Raw genomic sequence first — 19,699 nt, 5'->3', positions numbered from 1 at the left:
TATACAACACTGAGAATAGCACCTGGCATATGGCAAATATGTAACCAGTGTTATGTATAATCATCATCATCATCACCACAAGTGATCATACATCCTAGTTTCCTACTGTACTCTCAAAAGGGTCCCAATCTGGGATATGCTCACCCTATGATTTTCTCATTAATGTGCTGGAGGGCTGGTAAAATTACACAAGAACGGTAACACTGTCATAGCTGGTGCTGTCAGTTCTCTTCTTTATCTTCTCCCAAACCCTCACCTTATCTATGTCAGGAGCAGAACAGTGTGGCACTAAGTAGCAGGCTGGGTGTCAGTAAGGAGATGAAAACACCATGGGGTCCAACACCAGGCATGACAAGGAGGGATGGATGCTCAACAACAGTCAGAGAATAGGGGATTCAACCACAGGACTGCAAATCCTAGAGAGGGAGGCTGGACCACTGGGCAAGCCCCAGGCATCTGATGGAGAGAAAAGTTGGGGCTTAGTTACTACAAATGTGACCAGAGGTGAGGGTTGATCAAAGGAGAAGCAAGGCAGATGGTGCAGCTAGTAGCAAGCCAGAGCATGCCAGGAGAATGGTTATCACCATGTTTATGTTTCCTAGGCTTACATTAGCCCTGCCTGGGGAAGGACCCTGGCCCAAAAGCTGGTGTGGTACAGTCCAGAGGCTGTGAGGTGAAGGAGGGGCACTTACATCAAAAGGCCTAGTTTTCAGTCCTAACTCTGCTACTGACTTGATGAGAGGCCTTCAACAGATGACATTCACTCTCTAAGCCTTGATTTCGTTACCTACAAAAATGAGACATCAATTCTCTGCTTGCCTTCTAACGTTGTAGAGACAGAGTAGTTAAGAGCCCTGCCTCTAGAATCGGACAGAGCTGGTTTCATTCTACAACAACAGGTGGTGGGCAAATCACTCAGCCTCTCTAAGCCTTGATAGCCTCACCTGTTTCATACGGAAAATAATCATACTTATATCTTAGGGATGTTGTCAAAATTAAAAGAGGTAAAGCAACAACTAAGTGTCTATGACAGGGACAACACATAATACTTAGGATTAGGCTCAGCTGCAAATCACTGAAATACACCCAAATAGTGGTGATTTTAAAAGATAGAAGTTTGTTTTTCTTCAATGCCCAAGAAGTACACAGGTGTTAGACCAGGGGTTGAAAGGCATTCCACTGTGTTGAGGATTCAGGGACTTTCCATCTTTTCATCTATACTGAGTGGTTTTCCAGAGGTCACTCACTGATCCAGGATGGTTGCTGGAAAATGTTATCTTTATTTTGGGCAACCATCAATTGAAAACCAGGAGATTTTATGGAAAGAAAAGAGAAATAGATCTTTAGAACACCTAGTAGTCTCTGTCACAACCTTCAATAAGTGTTAACTGCTATTTGCATCATTATTTTAGTACTATTTGCACTGTATGGTAGTATCTTGTATATGTTTGTTATTGTTGTTCCAATGATTCTACACGTAAGAATTAAATGGCTCCAGCAGCTCAAATTAAAAGGATTAAAGATAACCACCAAAAAGATTATTATAAAAACAGATTTCCATTAGAATTTTACTTTTACCCCAGACACTGAGGAGTTTAAGGATAGAGCAATGTGTCACTCTGGCATCTGATTTCATATTCATAACAGTGTATAAAAAATGGATTACGTCCTAAAGCAATTGAGAAACTATGGTTTGGTTGATGAACTAAAGATGATACAGAAGAGAAATCAAGCAACCATAAGGCCCTTAAATGTCTGGGAATAGTACATTTATTTTAATAACACAAAATGGAAATCAATTCCAATTTCAAATGAAGAATATATATGCGCTGGAATTAAATGCTCTTAAAATGTTTACACTTCATTTTGGCTCCAAAAGGAAGAAAAACCTCAAGAAGAGTATGTGATAAAAGAATAGCTATATTAAAAAATAGGGATCCATCCTTCAGTGTGGATTTTTTTAATTGTCACAATTCAAGCCAATAAGACACGGGCACCATAATTAACTAGACATTAGAAAACTGAGAAACAAACAATAAAAATACATCACTCTAACAACAAATATTTAAAAGATGGAAAAATATGGAATGTATATATTCAGATTCCCTGCTCTCAAGCTATGTTTAATGTTATTTTAAACTTTTCATTTGCTCACATGTACATGAAAACCTAAACACAAGATTGGAACTGTGATAGCAAAAGTCTCCAGAGTACAGCAGATCTCTAGACTTTTTACCTTTTAATTTCCTAATCTTTAATCATCATGATATAATTTTTTTAGTGTGTTCAATGATTTCTCACCCATCTTCGCTTTTGCATGATCTGGCTAAATGCAACCAGGATGCTTGTGGGAAACCACGCCATCCTGTACAGTCACCATCCCTCCTGCACATCCATCTGGCAGGGTATTAACACACCATTCAGGGAGCATCTCCACACAGGGAGACATCAGCATAATTAAATCAGGCCATCAGCCTCTGAAGTGCACTCCCTACTGCGCAGCTCCAGGTGAAAGTGCTTTTAAATATAGGTCACCTAGGGGTCTCATGAGCAAATCGAACACTTCCTTGTATTTCATCAGAAGAGCCAGAATAAGATGTAGCAGTTGAGAGGCAGAGATCCCAGCTATTTCCTCTCTTTTAATAGTTTTCAGCTCACTTTGCAAAAATACTCAGCTACCATTTATGTCTACATGATGTTAATATCTTTTTGGAAAGCGGAAAATTTATATAAATGAATCAAGTAGTGAGTCTAATCAACTATTAGGAATCAAACATCTGGCGTCTGCCTTGAGCAAATAGAATGCATTTTTTTGCTTGACCCTGTGCTCCTATAATGGCCCAATTCAACCAGATCCTCCCTTTCCTGGCTTCCTATACTTGTCAGTTCAACACAGTCTGTACACGTATCTCCAGCAGACTCATACCTCAAGTCCTTTTTGTAATGATCTAGCTTTTGATTTCAGATTTCCTTTGGTTTTTCAAGGCTTGTATTTTAATGTCTATGAATGGTCTTGCCGCCTTCTCTACTTTTTCCTCCTCCTTTCACTGATTTTTCCCTCCCTCTTTTTCACCCCTTGGCCCTGTCTCTCTGTACTCATCCCCTTCCCGTGTTGTCTATTGCCTTGGTGGTGACACAAATTAAGTAATTTTCTCTCTTGTATTGTTTTCCATAATTTCAAGGCAAGCTGCTGAAGTGTGTGCCCTGTCACTGGATTCTTCTGCAGCTGCCAGACCTTGAGACATGGGCTGCATGGGCTGTACCATAGGAGAGATGAGCGGTAGTCCCATGTCACAGGAAGGATGAAAATTGGCCAGAATGTTTTCAGGGAAAAGAAGGGCACTGATGCATGGGGAGAAAAAGCATCTTCTCAGATCATTTCATTTCTATCATTCAACACTGAAATGTTGAGTTGTCTGTATGCATCAAGATTCCAGCAGGAAACAGATGACAAACTTAGCAGGTGTCAATGAAAAGAGTTTGGTTAAGGCACTGTCTACAAAAGTATAGGCACAATTCAGGGGACTCGACAAGAAATACTGAAGCACGTTGGAACTGGCGAAGAGTGGGAAGCCATCACCAACCTACGCCTAAAGAGGCAAGATGTAGGAATAGTTACTCAAGTTGGAAAAATCTATATCTGCAGGAGAGGGCCACCTGATAAAAGTCTACTTGAAGTGCAGGTGCAGACTGCGTTGTACTCTTTGTTACAGACACCAAGCCAAACTAGAGTGACCCAAGAGAAGGACACTGAGAAAATAACTGAAGAAATAATTACCCTGACCTCTTTCTCCTGCTCTCCAATCTCCTGCTGACCCTCTTATTGGCCAAACCCAACAGGAAGCCAGAGGGCCATGAAGTTGATGCAGTCCCTAGAGTATAGAAGCATGGAGGATAGTTCTGGAAAGCAAAGAATATATACTACAATAAGCTGGGTTTTTTAAAATAAATTTGACTTGAGTGTGTAGCTCTGTGCCATTACACTGATGCTACAAAAATATTGATGAGGGTGAGGAGGACAAATATGATGATAGTAGTAGTGTTGGTGACAGTAGTAGTGGTGATGTCATCTTACTTTCATAGAATACTCTTCACTTCCAAGGTGCTTCTATGCACATATCTCATTGGCTCCAGGAATAAATGAACAAACTATGAAGTACTAGGTTTGCTTTGTGAATGATCATGTCTTGGTAAAATGTTGGTTTACTGGTTGGTATGTAACTAGAATATTTTATTCATTTATTTTAATGATATATATTGGAAGCGTACTATGTGACAGTCTCTGTGCTAGCTGTGAAAGGGTCCATTTCCCCTTGGAGTCTATACTCTATAGTTAACTTTGAATTTTATACAACTTCCCTGGTGAAAAGGAAACCTGGCTCAGCAAGAGCACCATCCAGAACTATTGCTCAAACTTGGGGTTGAGTATGATGTCTGCAAACATGCTAATAGGAGCTGTGTCCACCTTATACCTTTGGACTCTACAGAAACCCCTACTGGGTTTCCAGTTTCTCCTTGTCTTGCTTGATGTTGAATGCTGGGAAATGTGGAAACACCAAGTTAAAAGCAAATACAGCTATTACATTCTCATTTTAATCCCTGGCAAAGAGCAATAGCAGTATTGCTTTGTTTTGTTTTTCTGTGTTTTCAGTTTGTTAAAAACCTACAGTATCTCTTTGCTGAGGAAGTTGATCGGTGAATTAGAAAGAACATGGGGCTTACAGCCAAATGACAGGAATTTTGAGACCTGGATCTGCTACAGACTAGCTCTTGGGTGTCAGACAACTCATTTGTTTTTTCTGAGCCTCCATTTCTTCATCTATAAAATTAGACTAGTAATGTTCAGAGAGCAAGGTTGTCATATGGATTAGATGAGTATATAAACAAAGATTTATCTAAATCTTAGTTCTTATTATAAGAATTGCCTGGTGAGTTCACTGAAATATTCAAATAGTTTGCTGTCAAAAATTTGGTTCTTGAGATCCAGTTAATCTTATTTTTCATCTAGATGTTTGGCCTCATGCAGGCATAACTACAAGAGGTTTTATAAAATTTCTGTACAAATGCATTTCCCTGCAAATGAAGTGAAATCTTTATATAAAAGTATTATTTCTCAGTAAGTTTGTCTGAAGGTAACTGCTCTTCTTTTTGAATTCAGCTACAACTTCAGCCACAGGCTTCCCTACCTGAATCCTGTCCCTTTTCTACTGTTCATTCAGAGGATTTTGGCATGTGCCTACCCTATAACCTGCTTCTCTTCAGAATCTTCCAGAGGCTGTGGTTTCAGATTAACTGGGTGAGAATGTGTGAATCCTGGCTTCACCACTCTCTAGCTATGTGACCTTAGGGAAGGACTTAACCTCTCTGAATCTCAATTTCCTCATCTGTAAAATGGAGGATAGTGTTGGTATTCTCCACTTAGTCGTCGCACGACAACAAAGCCCATAGTCCTTTCTTCTCTGCCCTAGGAGTCCAACCCCCTACAAATATCATCAGTGAGGCTCACTTGGGTCCAGCCAATAAGATATCACCATGCACGCAAATGTAGAGAATGGACTTGAGGACACAGGGAGGGGGAAGCGTAAGCTGGGACGAAGTGAGAAAGTGGCATGGACATGTATACACTATCAAATGTAAAATAGATAGCTAGTGGGAAGCAGCCGCATAGCACAGGGAGATCAGCTTGGTGGTTTGTGACCACCTAGAGGGGTCGGGTAGGGAGGGTGGGAGGGAGACGCAAGAGGGAAGGGATATGGGGATATAGGTATATGTATAGCTGATTCACTTTGTTATAAAGCAGAAACCAATACAATATTATAAAGCAATTATACTCCAATAAAGATGTTAAAGAATATATATATATCACCTTGCAGAAGAGAGAGAAATTGGAATATTTCTTAATCCTCTGTTGCCTCTCAGCACTGAAGCTCTGACAGTGGCCACAGGCCTCCAAGACCAGCTTTGGCGGTGGCACTTCCTCCGTGGTGCTAGCAATCACTGGCTCTGGTAACACTGGTCGTCCCTTTTCTCCTTCAATCCTAGGGCAGCTCACCCTTTGCTAGTCCCCAGTACCTTGCCATCCTTATTGGTTCCCATAACCCTGCCCACATACCTGTATATAGTCTTTCATTAAATTGTCTTCAGGGTCATACCTTCTCATGCTTCCTGTATCCCATTGGAACACTTACTGATACAGGTGTTTAATAATAATGGATACTTTCTAGGATTATGGATTGAGGATTAAGCAAATAATATGGGTAAAGACTTAGAACAAGGGCTGAGATATGAGGTCAAAAAACATCAGCTATTATCATCTTACTCTTCATCCATTCCTGAAGCTTTAGGTTTCTGACTTGCTTTCCACCTCAGCCTAGAAAACAGCTTTCAGCTCCCCTTTGTCCCATGCCTACCACAGTTGCAAATTCTCCCTGGCTCAGCTTCTGAGACCCCTGTTTTCTAGATTGTCCAGTAGGAAGATTGGACAAGAGCAAACATTCCTAAGAATAACTAATTCATACTATTAAACAAAATCAATCTAAAAAATTACCCACACAATTAGAAAATATATTGAGTGACCATATCATTAACTATCATTCATGAATTATAGCTTTGGCATATGTGTGCAGCAGAGTAATTTGTGGAGAAATAGATTAAAAAACTAATTGTTAACCTCTTAACAGGAGATCCATCCTCAGTAAATCACAAAAGGAGGAACAGATAGGGATAATAACACAGACTAGTAATGGTAATAGTAATAAATTTCAGTTTGTCAGATTAATTGAAGAGGCTCATAAAATACCAATAAAGTCCAGTTTTAAAAATAATTATTGGATGTTTGAGGTTTTTCATAAATAGATAAACAAATATAAAACTTCATTTTGTCAGGGAGTAAAATCTGCCTTCAAAAATTAGTAAAGAAGTTTGGAACATTGTAGAGAAATAGAATTAAAATAACTTAAGGGCTTCCCTGGTGGCGCAGTTGTTGAGAGTCCACCTGCCAATGTAGGGGATGCAGGTTCGTGCCCCGGTCCGGGAAGACCCCACATGCCACGGAGCGGCTGGGCCCATGAGCCATGGCCGCTGAGCCTGTGCGTCCGGAGCCTGTGCTCCACAACGGGAGAGGCCACAACAGTAAGAGGCCCGTGTACTGCAAAAAAAAATAAAAATAAAAAAAAAAAACTTAAAAAAATAAGCAAAGCGTCAATGCTTCAGTGAGATTATTTCCACACCTATGTTGAATAATTTTAGAGATGACTTCCACAGAGATATTTTGGTACTGGAAGCCTACAACTGGGGGACTCAAAAGACACTCACAAACAACTTCCCTGAAGCACTAGCATTGGGGGGGGGGCCTAATCAGAGCCCTCAGTAGTCTAGAAGTCATGAGCATCCAGCCACCAAAGTAGAACCACAAACTACAATGCAGGATCTCTAAGAGGTCTGCAAAGGGCCACACAGAGGATGCTGCCATGTCTGATCCTCATTGTTACATTATAATCCAGAACCAATTGAAAGGAGGTCCTGGGAAATGCAGTTCCCAGATTTTGAAGGGAGTGGTGATGGTGTCGATGAGTCAACAGCAGACAATCCACCAGCAGTACTACAAGGCACCATCCTAGGCACTTTAGAACACTGTCTTATTTAATCCTAACCAGAATCATATTTAGGATGTACATGTATTCCCACTTTACAGGTAATTTTACAGATAAGTAAACAGAGAGCCAGAAAGATGTAGTAACTTGTGCATGGTCATAAAAAGAAACAAGATTTATACACACACTTGTCTAGCTTTCTATAACATCCTCCTTCTCTATATAAATTTTGAAAGTCCACGCCTTTCTTAAGAATCTAAATTATGGACTTCTCTGGTGGCGCAGTGGTTAAGAATCCGCCTCCTAATTCAGGGGATGCCGGTTCGAGCCCTGGTCCAGGAAGTTCCCACATGCCACAGAGCAATTAAGCCTGTGGACCACAGCTACTGAGCCTGCACTCTAGAGCCCACGAGCCACAACTACTGAGCCCGTGTGCCTAGAGCCCATGCTCTGCAACAAAGAGAAGCCACTGTAATGAGAAGCCCATGCACCGTGACGAAGAGTAACCCCACTTGCCGCAACTAGAGAAAGCCCATGCACAGCAACAAAGACCCAACACAGGCAAAAATAAATAAATTAATTAACAAATTAAAAAAAAGAAGAATCTAAATTACTAGCAACATAGGAATAATATTTTCTATCATACAAAATTAAGTACATGAGAATGATAAGTTGGGTTAGGATGAATGAGTTTTGCAAATGAATGTCAATAATTTACCAAGTTCTCTTTGTTCAGATTAGTACCCACTGTGCTCTCATACTCTGTAGTGCAAAAAGAATCATACTCCCTTGTGTTGACTTAGTCCTAGCGAAATAATACCTTGCTTTTCAGCTTCTGGAAGGTGATTTGGTTCTCCCAATGGAGAAGAGTCATGAATAAAAATTAGTCAAGCAGAAGTCAACCTTCAGGAAGTCTAAGGCTGGGAATGAGTGGGCATGTGCTCTTAATCAGAACCAGGGTTTCATTTCCATCTGCTCACCCCAAGGCCCAAGTTGAACCCACTCATGCACAGATTCAAACTCTGGGAATTGCTTCAGAATTTACTATTCTAGGACCAAAATTTTTTCAAATAGTATGAACCTCCCCAAACACCTGCAATCAGGCATTCATCCCCTCACTGTGTGTTTTCTTTATCAGGGAGATGCGGGGAGGAAAAAGAATACCAATTTCTCCTTGGTACTCATATAAATATGAAACTGGAACTGTGCAAATGTTAAACACAGAGTATAAGCTGGCCAAGAAAGTATACTATTCAAAGAGGAGAGGTTGAGAGACTGAGGGTCAAGGTGACAGCAAAGTGAACATTTTAATGGAAAGAAAGAGTAGGAGGGGTGCAAGGGTATGAATCACGGTTAGAGGAGAATCTCAGAAACTAAGAGCCTCAAAAGGAAACAGTTTTAAATGAAGTGAAGGTCCAGTGTCTGGATGAGTGACTAGGTATCTGAGGTCAGGTTAAGCTGAAGGCTACCAACAATTAGGAAATTCAGGAACGATATGGATGGCCAAAGAATGTTGATGGTGAACTAACTGGATCCTACTGTTAACCACGTTAATTATACTCTTGCCAAGATCCTCTATTCTCTGGTCCCATCCAACCTTCTCTCCCACCTACCTTGCTAATTCTCAGATCGCTATTAGGAAAAAACTGTATAACCCATGTTGATGGACTCGATTGGAAATGTATAGTTTTTTTTTTCTTTAACATCTTTATTGGAGTATAATTGCTTTACAATGGTGTACTAGTTTCTGCTTTATAACAAACTGGATCAGTTATACATATACATATGTTCCCATATCTCTTCCCTCTTGCATCTCCCTCCCTCCCACCCTCCCTATCCCACCCCTCTAGGTGGTCACAAAGCACCGAGCTGATCTCCCTGTGTTATGCGGCTACTTCCCACTAGCTATCTATTCTATGTTTGGTAGTGTATATATGTCCATGACACTCTCTCACTTCGTCACAGCTTACCCTTCCCCCTCCCCATATCCTCAAGTTCATGCTCTAGTAGGGCTGTGTCTTTATTCCTGTCTTACCCTTAGGTTCTTCATGACCTTTTTTTTTTCTTAGATTCCATATATATGTGTTAGCATACGGTATTCTTTTTGTCTCTCTGACTTACTTCACTCTGTAGGACAGACTCTAGGTCCATCCATCTCACTACAAATAACTCAATTTCGTTTATTTTTATGGCTGAGTAATATTCCATTGTATATATGTGCCACATCTTCTTTATCCATTCATCTGCTGATGGACAGTTAGGTTACTTCCATTCCTGGCTATTGTAAATACAGCTGCAATGAACATTTTGGTACATGACTCTTTTTGAATTATGGTTTTCTCAGGGTATATGCCCAGTAGTGCGATTGCTGGGTCGTATGGTAGTTCTATTGGTAGTTTCTTAAGGAACCTCCATACTGTTCTCCATAGTGGCTGTATCAACTTACATTCCCACCAATAGTGCAAGAGTGTTCCCTTTTCTCCACACCCTCTCCAGCATTTATTGTTTCTAGATTTTTTTTTTTGGTAAGATTTTTTTTTTTACATCTTTATGGGAGTATAATTACTTAACAATGGTGTGTTAGTTTCTGCTTTATAACAAAATGAATCAGTTATACATATACATATGTTCCCATATCCCCTCCCTCTTGCGTCTCCCTCCCACCCTCCCTATCCCACCCCTCCAGGCGGTCACAAAGCACCGAGCTGATCGCCCTGTGCTATGCGGCTGCTTCCCACTAGCTATCTACCTTACCTGTGGTAGTGTATATATGTCCATGCCTCTCTTTCGCTTTGTCACAGCTTACCCTTCTCCCTCCCCATATCCTCAAGTCCATTCTCTAGTAGGTCTGTGTCTTTATTCCTGTCTTACCCCTATGTTCTTCATGACATTTTTTTTTCTTAAATTCCATATATATGTGTTAGTATACGGTATTTGTCTTTCTCTTTCTGACTTACTTCACTCTGTATGACAGACTCTAGGTCCGTCCACCTCATTACAAATAGCTCAATTTCATTTCTTTTTATGGCTGAGTAATATTGCATTGTATATATGTGCCATATCTTCTTTATCCATTCATCCGATGATGGACACTTAGGTTGTTTCCATCTCTGGGCTATTGTAAATAGGGCTGCTATGACCATTTTGGTACATGTCTCTTTTTGAATTATGGTTTTCTCAGGGTATATGCCCAGTAGTGGGATTGCTGGGTCATATGGTAGTTCTATTTGTAGTTTTTTAAGGAACCTCCATACTGTTCTCCATAGTGGCTGTACCAATTCATATTCCCACCAGCAGTGCAAGAGTGTTCCCTTTTTTCCACAACCTCTCCAGCATTTATTGTTTCTAGATTTTTTGATGATGGCCATTCTGACTGGTGCGAGACGATATCTCATTGTAGTTTTGATTTGCATTTCTCTAATGATTAAAGATGTTGAGCATCCTTTCATGTGTTTGTTGGCAGTCTGTATATCTTCTGTGGGGAAATGTCTATTTAGGTCTTCTGCCCATTTTTGGATTGGGTTGTTTGTTTTTTTGTTATTGAGCTGCATGAGCTGCTTATAAATTTTGGAGATTAATCCTTTGTCAGTTGCTTCATTTGCAAATATTTTCTCCCATTCTAAGGGTTGTCTTTTAACCTTGTTTATGGTTTCCTTTGCTGTGCAAAAGCTTTTAAGTTTCATTAGGTCCCATGTGTTTATTTTTGTCTTTATTTCCATTTCTCTAGGAGGTGGGTCAAAAAGGATCTTGCTATGATTTATGTCATAGAGTGTTCTGCCTATGTTTTCCTCTAAGTGTTTGATAGTGTCTGGCCTTACATTTAGGTCTTTAATCCATTCTGAGCTTATTTTTGTGTATGGTGTTAGGGAGTGATCTAATCTCATACTTTTACATGTCCCTGTCCAGTTTTCCCAGCACCACTTATTGAAGAGACTGTCCTTTCTCCACTGTACACTCCTGCCTACTTTATCAATGATAAGGTGACCATATGTGCATGGGTTTATCTCTGGGCTTTCTATCCTGTTCCATTGATCTATATTTCTGTTTTTGTGCCAGTACCATACTGTTTTGATTACTGTAGCTTTATAGTATAGTCTGAAGTCAGGGAGCCTGATTCCTCCAGCTCCATTTTTCGTTCTCAAGATTGCTTTGGCTATTCGGGGTCTTTTGTGTTTCCATACAAATTGTGAAATTTCTTGTTCTAGTTCTGTGAAAAATGCCAGTGGTAGTTTGATAGGGATTGCCTTGAATCTATAGATTGCTTTGGGTAGTAGAGTCATTTTCACAATGTTGATTCTTCCAATCCAAGAACATGGTATATCTCTCCATCTATTTGTATCATCTTTAATTTTTTTCATAACTGTCTTATAATTTTCTGCATACAGGTCTTTTGTCTCCTTAGGTAGGTTTATTCCTAAATATTTTATTATTTTTGTTGCAATGGTAAATGGGAGTGTTTTCTTGATTTCACTTTCAGATTTTTCATCATTAGTATATAGGAATGCCAGAGATTTCTGTGCATTAATTTTGTATCCTGCTATTTTACCAAATTCATTGATTAGCTCTAGTAGTTTTCTGGTAGCATCTTTAGGATTCTCTATGTATAATATCATGTCATCTGCAAACAGTGACAGCTTTACTTCTTTTCTGATTTGGATTCCTTTTATTTCCTTTTCTTCTCTGATTGCTGTGGCTAAAACTTCCAAAACTATGTTGAATAAGAGTGGTGAGAGTGGGCAACCTTGTCTTGTTCCTGATCTTAGTGGAAATGGTTTCAGTTTTTCACCATTGAGGACAATGTTGGCTGTGGGTTTGTCATATATGGCCTTTATTATGTTGAGGTAAGTTCCCTCTATGCCTACTTTCTGCAGGGTTTTTATCATAAATGGGTGTTGAATTTTGTCGAAAGCTTTCTCTGCATCTATTGAGATGATCATATGGTTTTTCTCCTTCAATTTGTTAATATGGTGTATCACGTTGATTGATTTGCATATATTGAAGAATCCTTGCATTCCTGGAATAAACCCCACTTGATCATGGTGTATGATCCTTTTAATGTGCTGTTGGATTCTGTTTGCTAATATTTTGTTGAGGATTTTTGCATCTATGTTCATCAGTGATATTGGCCTGTAGTTTTCTTTCTTTATGACATCCTTGTCTGGTTTTGGTATCAAGGTGATGGTGGCCTCGTAGAATGAGTTTGGGAGTGTTCCTCCCTCTGCTATATTTTGGTAGAGTTTGAGAAGGATAGGTGTTAGCTCTTCTCTAAATGTTTGATAGAATTCTCCTGTGAAGCCATCTGGTCCTGGGCTTTTGTTTGTTGGAAGATTTTTTATCACAGTTTCAATTTCAGTGCTTGTGATTGGTCTGTTCATATTTTCTATTTCTTCCTGATTCAGTCTTGGCAGGTTGTGCATTTCTAAGAATTTGTCCATTTCTTCCAGGTTGTCCATTTTATTAGCATAGAGTTGCTTGTAGTAATCTCTCATGATCTTTTGTATTTCTGCAGTGTCAGTTGTTACTTCTCCTTTTTCATTTCTAATTCTATTGATCTGAGTCTTCTCCCTTGTTTTCTTGATGAGTCTGGCTAATGGTTTATCAATTTTGTTTATCTTGTCAAAGAACCAGCTTTTAGTTTTATTGATCTTTGCTATCGTTTCCTTCATTTCTTTTTCATTTATTTCTGATCTGATTTTTATGATTTCTTTCCTTCTGCTAACTTTGGGGTGTTTTTGTTCTTCTTTCTCTAATTGTTTTAGGTGCAAGGTTAGGTTGTTTATTCGAGATGTTTCTTGTTTCTTAAGGTGGGATTGTATTGCTATAAACTTCCCTCTTAGAACTGCTTTTGCTACATCCCATAGGTTTTGGGTCATTGTGTCTCCACTGTCATTTTTTTCTAGGTATTTTTTAATTTCCTCTTTGATTTCTTCAGTGGTCACTTCGATATTAAGTAGTGTATTGTTTAGCCTCCATGTGTTTATATTTTTTACAGATCTTTTCCTGTAATTGATGTCTAGTCTCATAGTGTTGTGGTCGGAAAAGATACTTGATACAATTTCAATTTTCTTAAATTTACCAAGGCTTGATTTGTGACCCAAGATATGATCTATCCTGGAGAATGTTCCATGAGCACTTGAGAAAAATGTGTATTCTGTTGTTTTTGGATGGAATGTCCTATAAATATCAATTAAGTCCATCTTGTTTAATGTATCATTTAAAGCTTGTGTTTCCTTATTTATTTTCATTTTGGATGATCTGTCCATTGGTGAAAGTGGGGTGTTAAAGTCCCCTACTATGATTGTGTTACTGTCGATTTCCCCTTTTATGGCTGTTATTATTTGCCTTATGTATTGAGGTGCTCCTATGTTGGGTGCATAAATATTTACAATTGTTATATCTTCTTCTTGGATCGATCCCTTGATCATTAGGTAGTGTCCTTCTTTGTCTCTTCTAGTAGTCTTTATTTTAAAGTTTATTTTTTCTGATATGAGAATGGCTACTCCAGCTTTCTTTTGATTTCTATTTGCATGGAATATCTTTTTCCATCCCCTTACTTTCAGTCTGTATGTGTCTCTAGGTTTGAAGTGGGTCTCTTGTAGACAGCATCTATATGGGTCTTGTTTTTCTATCCATTCAGCCAATCTGTGTCTTTTGGTGGGAGCAATTAGTCCATTTACATTTAAGGTAATTATCGATATGTATGTTCCTATTCCCATTTTCTTAATTGTTTTGGGTTCGTTATTGTAGGTCTTTTCCTTCTGTTGTGTTCTTGCCTAGAGAAGTTCCTTTAACATTTGTTGTAAAGCTGGTTTGGTGGTGCTGAACTCTCTTAGCGTTTCCTTGTCTGTAAAGGTTTTAATTTCTCTATCAAATCTGAATGAGATCCTTGCTGGGTAGAGTATCCTCGGTTGCAGGTTTTTCTCCTTCATCACTTTAAATATGTCCTGCCAGTCCCTTCTGGCTTGCAGAGTTTCTGCTGAAAGATCAGCTGTTATCCTGATGGAGATTCCCTTGTGTGTTATTTGTTGTTTTTCCCTTGCTGCTTTTAATATGTTTTCTTTGTATTTAATTTTTGACAGTTTGATTCATATGTGTCTTGGCGTATTTCTCCTTGGATTTATCCTGTATGGGACTCTCTGAGCCTCCTGGACTTGACTGACTATTTCCTTTCCCATATTAGGGAAGTTTTCAACTATAATCTCTTCAAATATTTTCTCAGTCCCTTTCTTTTTCTCTTCTTCTTCTGGAACCCCTATCATTCGAATGTTGGTGCGTTTAATGTTGTCCCAGTGGTCTCTGAGACTGTCCTCAGTTCTTTTCATTCTTTTTTCTTTCTTCTGCTCTGCAGTATTTATTTCCACTATTTTATCTTCCACGTCACTTATCCGTTCTTCTGACTCAGTTATTCTGCTATTCATCCCATCTAGAGTATTTTTCATTTCATTTATTGTGTTTTTAATTGTTGCTTGATTCATCTTTAGTTCTCCTAGGTCCTTGTTAACTGTTTCTTGCATTTTGTCTATTCTATTTCCAAGATTTTGGATCTGGGAAATAGAATCTTGGATCATCTTTACCATCATTATTCTGAATTCTTTTTCAGGTAGACTGCCTATTACCTCTTCATTTGTTAGGTCTGGTGGGTTTTTATCTTGCTCCTTCACCTGCTGTGTGTTTTTCTGTCTTCTCATTTTGCTTATCTTACTGTGTTTGGGGTCTCCTTTTTGCAGGCTGCAGGTTTGTATTTCCTGTTGTTTTTGGTGTCTGTCCCCAGTGGCTAAGGTTGGTTCAGTGCGATGTGTAGGCTTCCTGGTGGAGGGGATTAGTGCCTGTGATGTAGTGGATGAGTCTGGATCTTGTCTTTCTGGTGGGCAGGTCCATGTCTGGTGGTGTGTTTTGGGGTGTCTGTGGACTTTTTATGATTTTAGGCAGCTTCTCTGCTAATGGGTGGTGTTGTGTTCCTATCTTGCTAGTTGTTTGGCATAGGGTGTCCAGCACTGTAGCTTGCTGATCGTTGAGTGAAGCTGGGTGCTGGTGTTGAGATGGAGATCTCTGGAAGATTTTCACCATTTGATATTATGTGGAGCTGGGAGGTCTCTTGTGGACCAGTGTCCTGAAGTTGGCTCTTCCACCTCAGAGACACAGCACTGACTCCTGGATCCTCAATTTGGGATGATTCTTTGTCTATTCATGTATTCAACAGATGCAGGGTACATCAAGTTGATTGTAGAGCTTTAATCCGCTGCTTCTGAGGCTGCTGGGAGAGATTTCCCTTTCTCTTCTTTGTTCTTACAGTTCCCCGGTCTCAGCTTTGGATTTGGCCCCGCCTCTCCATGTAGGTCTCCAGAGGGCATCTGTTCTTCGCTCAGGCAGGACAGGGTTAAAGGAGCAGCCGCTTCGGGGACTCTGGCTCACTCAGGCCGGGGGGGGAGGGAGGGGCACGGAGTGCGGGCCGAGCCTGCAGCAGCAGAGGCCGGCGTGATGTTGCACCAACCCAAGGTGTGCCGTACATTCTCCCAGGGAAGCCGTCCCTGGATCCCGGGACCCCGGCAGTGACGGGCTGCACAGCCTCCCCGGAACGGGGGCGTGGACAGTGACCTGCGCTCACACACAGGCCTCGTGGCGGCAGCAGCAGCCCCAGCGTCCCACGCCCGTCTCTGGGGTCCGTGCTTTAGCCGCGGCTCGCACCCGTCTCTGGAGCTCCTTTAAGCAGCACTCTTAATCCCCTCCTCGCGCACCAGGAAACAAAGAGGGAAGAAAAAGTCTCTTGCCTCTTTGGCAGGTCCAGACTTTTCCCCAGACTCCCTCCCGGCTAGCTGTGGCACATTAGCCCCTGCAGGCTGTGTTCATGCCGCCAGCCCCAGTCCTCTCCCTGCGCTCCGACAGAAGCCCGAGCCTCAGCTCCCAGCGCCGCCCGCCCCATTGGGTGAGCAGACAAGCCTCTCGGGCTGGTGAGTGTCAGTTGGCACTGATCCTCTGTGCGGGAATCTCTCCTCTTTGCCCTACCCAGGTACGTGGGGAGTTTCTTGCCTTTTGGGAGGTCTGAGGTCTTCTGCCAGTGTTCAGTAGGTGTTCTGTAGGAGTTGTTCCACGTGTAGCTATATTTCTGGTGTATCTGTTGGGAGGAAAGTGATCTCCACGTCTTACTCTTCCGCCATCTTCCCCGGAAGTCCCACCTTTTATTAAGGAGGATGCGGCAAGCCACTGCCTAGTCTGCTGGATTGAGTTCAGGCTTTCCCAGGAAGATAATAGAGCACAGTTGGAGCACACAGGGTGCACTCTGTGGCTTCAGGTACGTGGCGGGAAGTGCAGGTTCAGATGAAGGGGCGGGGAGAGGATGAGACGGGACACAACCGAGCCTGGGGCAGTGCATAGACCACTGCACCCAGGCCGGAGTCCTAGATTTTTTGATGATGGCCATTCTGACCGGTGTGAGATGATATCTCATTGTAGTTTTGATTTGCATGTCTCTAATGATTAATGATGTTGAGCATTCTTTCATGTGTTTGTTGGCAATCTGTGTATCTTCTTTGGAGATATGTCTATTTAGGTCTTCTGCCCATTTTTGGATTGGGTTGTTTGTTTTTTTGTTATTGAGCTGCATGAGCTGCTTATAAATTTTGGAGATTAATCCTTTGTCAGTTGCTTCATTTGCGAATATTTTCTTCCATTATGAGAGTTGTCTTTTGGTCTTGTTTATGGTTTCCTTTGCTGTGCAAAAGTTTTGAAGTTTCATTAGGTCCCATTGTTTATTTTTGTCTTTATTTCCATTTCTCTAGGAGGTGGGTCAAAAAGGATCTTGCTGTGATTTATGTCATAGAGTGTTCTGCCTATGTTTTCCTTTAAGAGTTTAATAGTGTCTGGCCTTACATTTAGGTCTTTAATCCATTTTGAGTTTATTTTTGTGTATGGTGTTAGGGAGTGTTCTAATTTCATACTTTTACATGTAGCTGTCCAGTTTTCCCAGTACCACTTATTGAAGAGGCTGTTTTTTCTCCACTGTATATTCTTGCCTCCTTTATCAAAGATAAGGTGACCATATGGGCGTGGGTTTATCTCCGGTCTTTCTATCCTGTTCCATTGGTCTATATTTCTGTTTTTGTGTCAGTACCATACTGTCTTGATTACTGTAGTTTTTTTTTTTTTTTTTTTGTGGTACATGGGCCTCTCACTGTTGTGGCCTCTCCTGCTGTGGAGCACAGGCTCTGGACGCACAGGCTCAGTGGCCATGGCTCACAGACCCAGCCGCTCCATGGCATGTGGGATCTTCCCGAACTGGGGCACGATCCCATGTCCCCTGCATCGGCAGGCGGACTCTCAACCACTGCGCCACCAGGGAAGCCCAGCCTCTGCTTTTGCTCCTGCTCAGATTGGGTGGCTCTTGCTGTGTTGACCAGAAATCTAACACTTGCTCATAGCCAGCACCACTTTTCCTCTCTGAACCAGACTTTGACATTCTGCTCTGGTTTTTGGCTTCCCTGCTCCCATCTCAGGGTTATCAACCTTTACAGACTCCTTCCTGCCTCTGGGCAGGTTAGACCAGATGACAGACATGCCTCCAAAAGCAGACTTCCTTAAAAGCTGGACTTTGGCCTTGGAGCCTGAACCCCTGGATAAAGCGATCTAAGCAATAAAACCTTACATATGCAAAGTGTACTTTCCCCAAGGATTTTCAGCTCTATCTCATCTGAGCCCATATTTTTCCCACCAGGATGAAGGTCAGGGGGAAAAGGCAAGTAAAGGGGCTGGGAAGCTGCCCCACAGCCAGATTAAATTCCCTTATTTCCCCCAAACTGAATATTATGGAGCAGTGTTTTCTTTTGGTCATAAAGTTGTAGGAATTTGCCTTAGGTAAATAACTCCCACCCCACCCTGTACCATCCCCCCCTCCCGTCCACAACAGAAAGGCAGTATTGTCCAGAGGTGATGTTTACGGGTTCTATCATGAGGTAGGCACAGGTTCTTAGCCTGTGTGTCGATACAAAACCTTTTTAGTACCCTCAGATAATGAAGTCTTGGGCAACTGACTCGAGCCAAATGAATTCACAAAAATTGACATATACATCAGAAAGCACTGCTCTAAAAATTTTTTTTTAAATCTCATATCAATTCTCACAGCAATCCTAAAAGATACATAGGTTCAATTATTTAAAAAAAATTTTTATTTGAGTACAGTTGATATACAATATTGTGTTAGTTTCAGGTATACAGCAAAGTGATTCAGTTATATATATATACATATATTCATTCTTTTTTAGATTCTTTTCTCATATAGGTTATCATAGAATATTGAGTTCACTGTACTATACAGTAGGTCCTTGTCGGTTATTTACCTTTTGTATAGTAGTTTGTGTGTGTGTGTGTGTGTGTGTGTGTGTGTGTGAGATTCATCCCAAGCTCCTGATTTATCCCTCCCCACCACATTTCCCCTTTGATAACCAGAAGTTTGTTTTCGATATCCGTAAGTCTGTTTCTGTTCTGTAGATACGTTCAGTTGTATCTTTTTTAAAAAATTAGATTCCACTTGTAAGTGATATCATTTATTCCCTTTAATACAAGGAAACTAACAACACATTAGATTGAGTAAGTTGCCTAAGATCCCACAGAAAGGAAGTGGCAGAGCCCAGATTGGGACCCAGGCACACAGCTCAGCAGCCTGTATACAACGTCCTTAACTGAAGCACCAGGCTTCAAGGTGCCACTTACACTAAACATTCATGAAGTGGTGTTTGGATCTTGCATTTTCTCCCTGAGGCAAACAGATGGAAATGCAACCTACAGTCAAGATTGCTTGGTGAATATTAAGTACAAACAAATGGGAATTAGATTTTCTTAATGAAGGGTTCTTCAGCTAAGAGTGCTCGAAATATATTCTTCCCCTCCACTGAGGAGAGCACCAGCCGAGGAGATGACTGGAATCTTCTGGTGAAGGCACCTCTTTCTTGGTCATTGGTAGGGACAGACAGGTCACTTTCTTGGTCTCCTCCTTGTTTTCCTCCTGCCACCCACCACTGAGAATTTTCTGTTAACACTTTCTTCCCTTAGATATGTTAATGTCATTGTATTTGCCACAGCTTTAAACATGCTAATTGCCAGGCTTTGAAGGCAGC

This window comes from Mesoplodon mirus (genome assembly GCF_964341445.2).
Source record: "Mesoplodon mirus genome assembly, chromosome: 8".
NCBI lineage: Eukaryota > Metazoa > Chordata > Mammalia > Artiodactyla > Ziphiidae > Mesoplodon > Mesoplodon mirus.
This window is presented reverse-complemented; position numbering follows the sequence as displayed.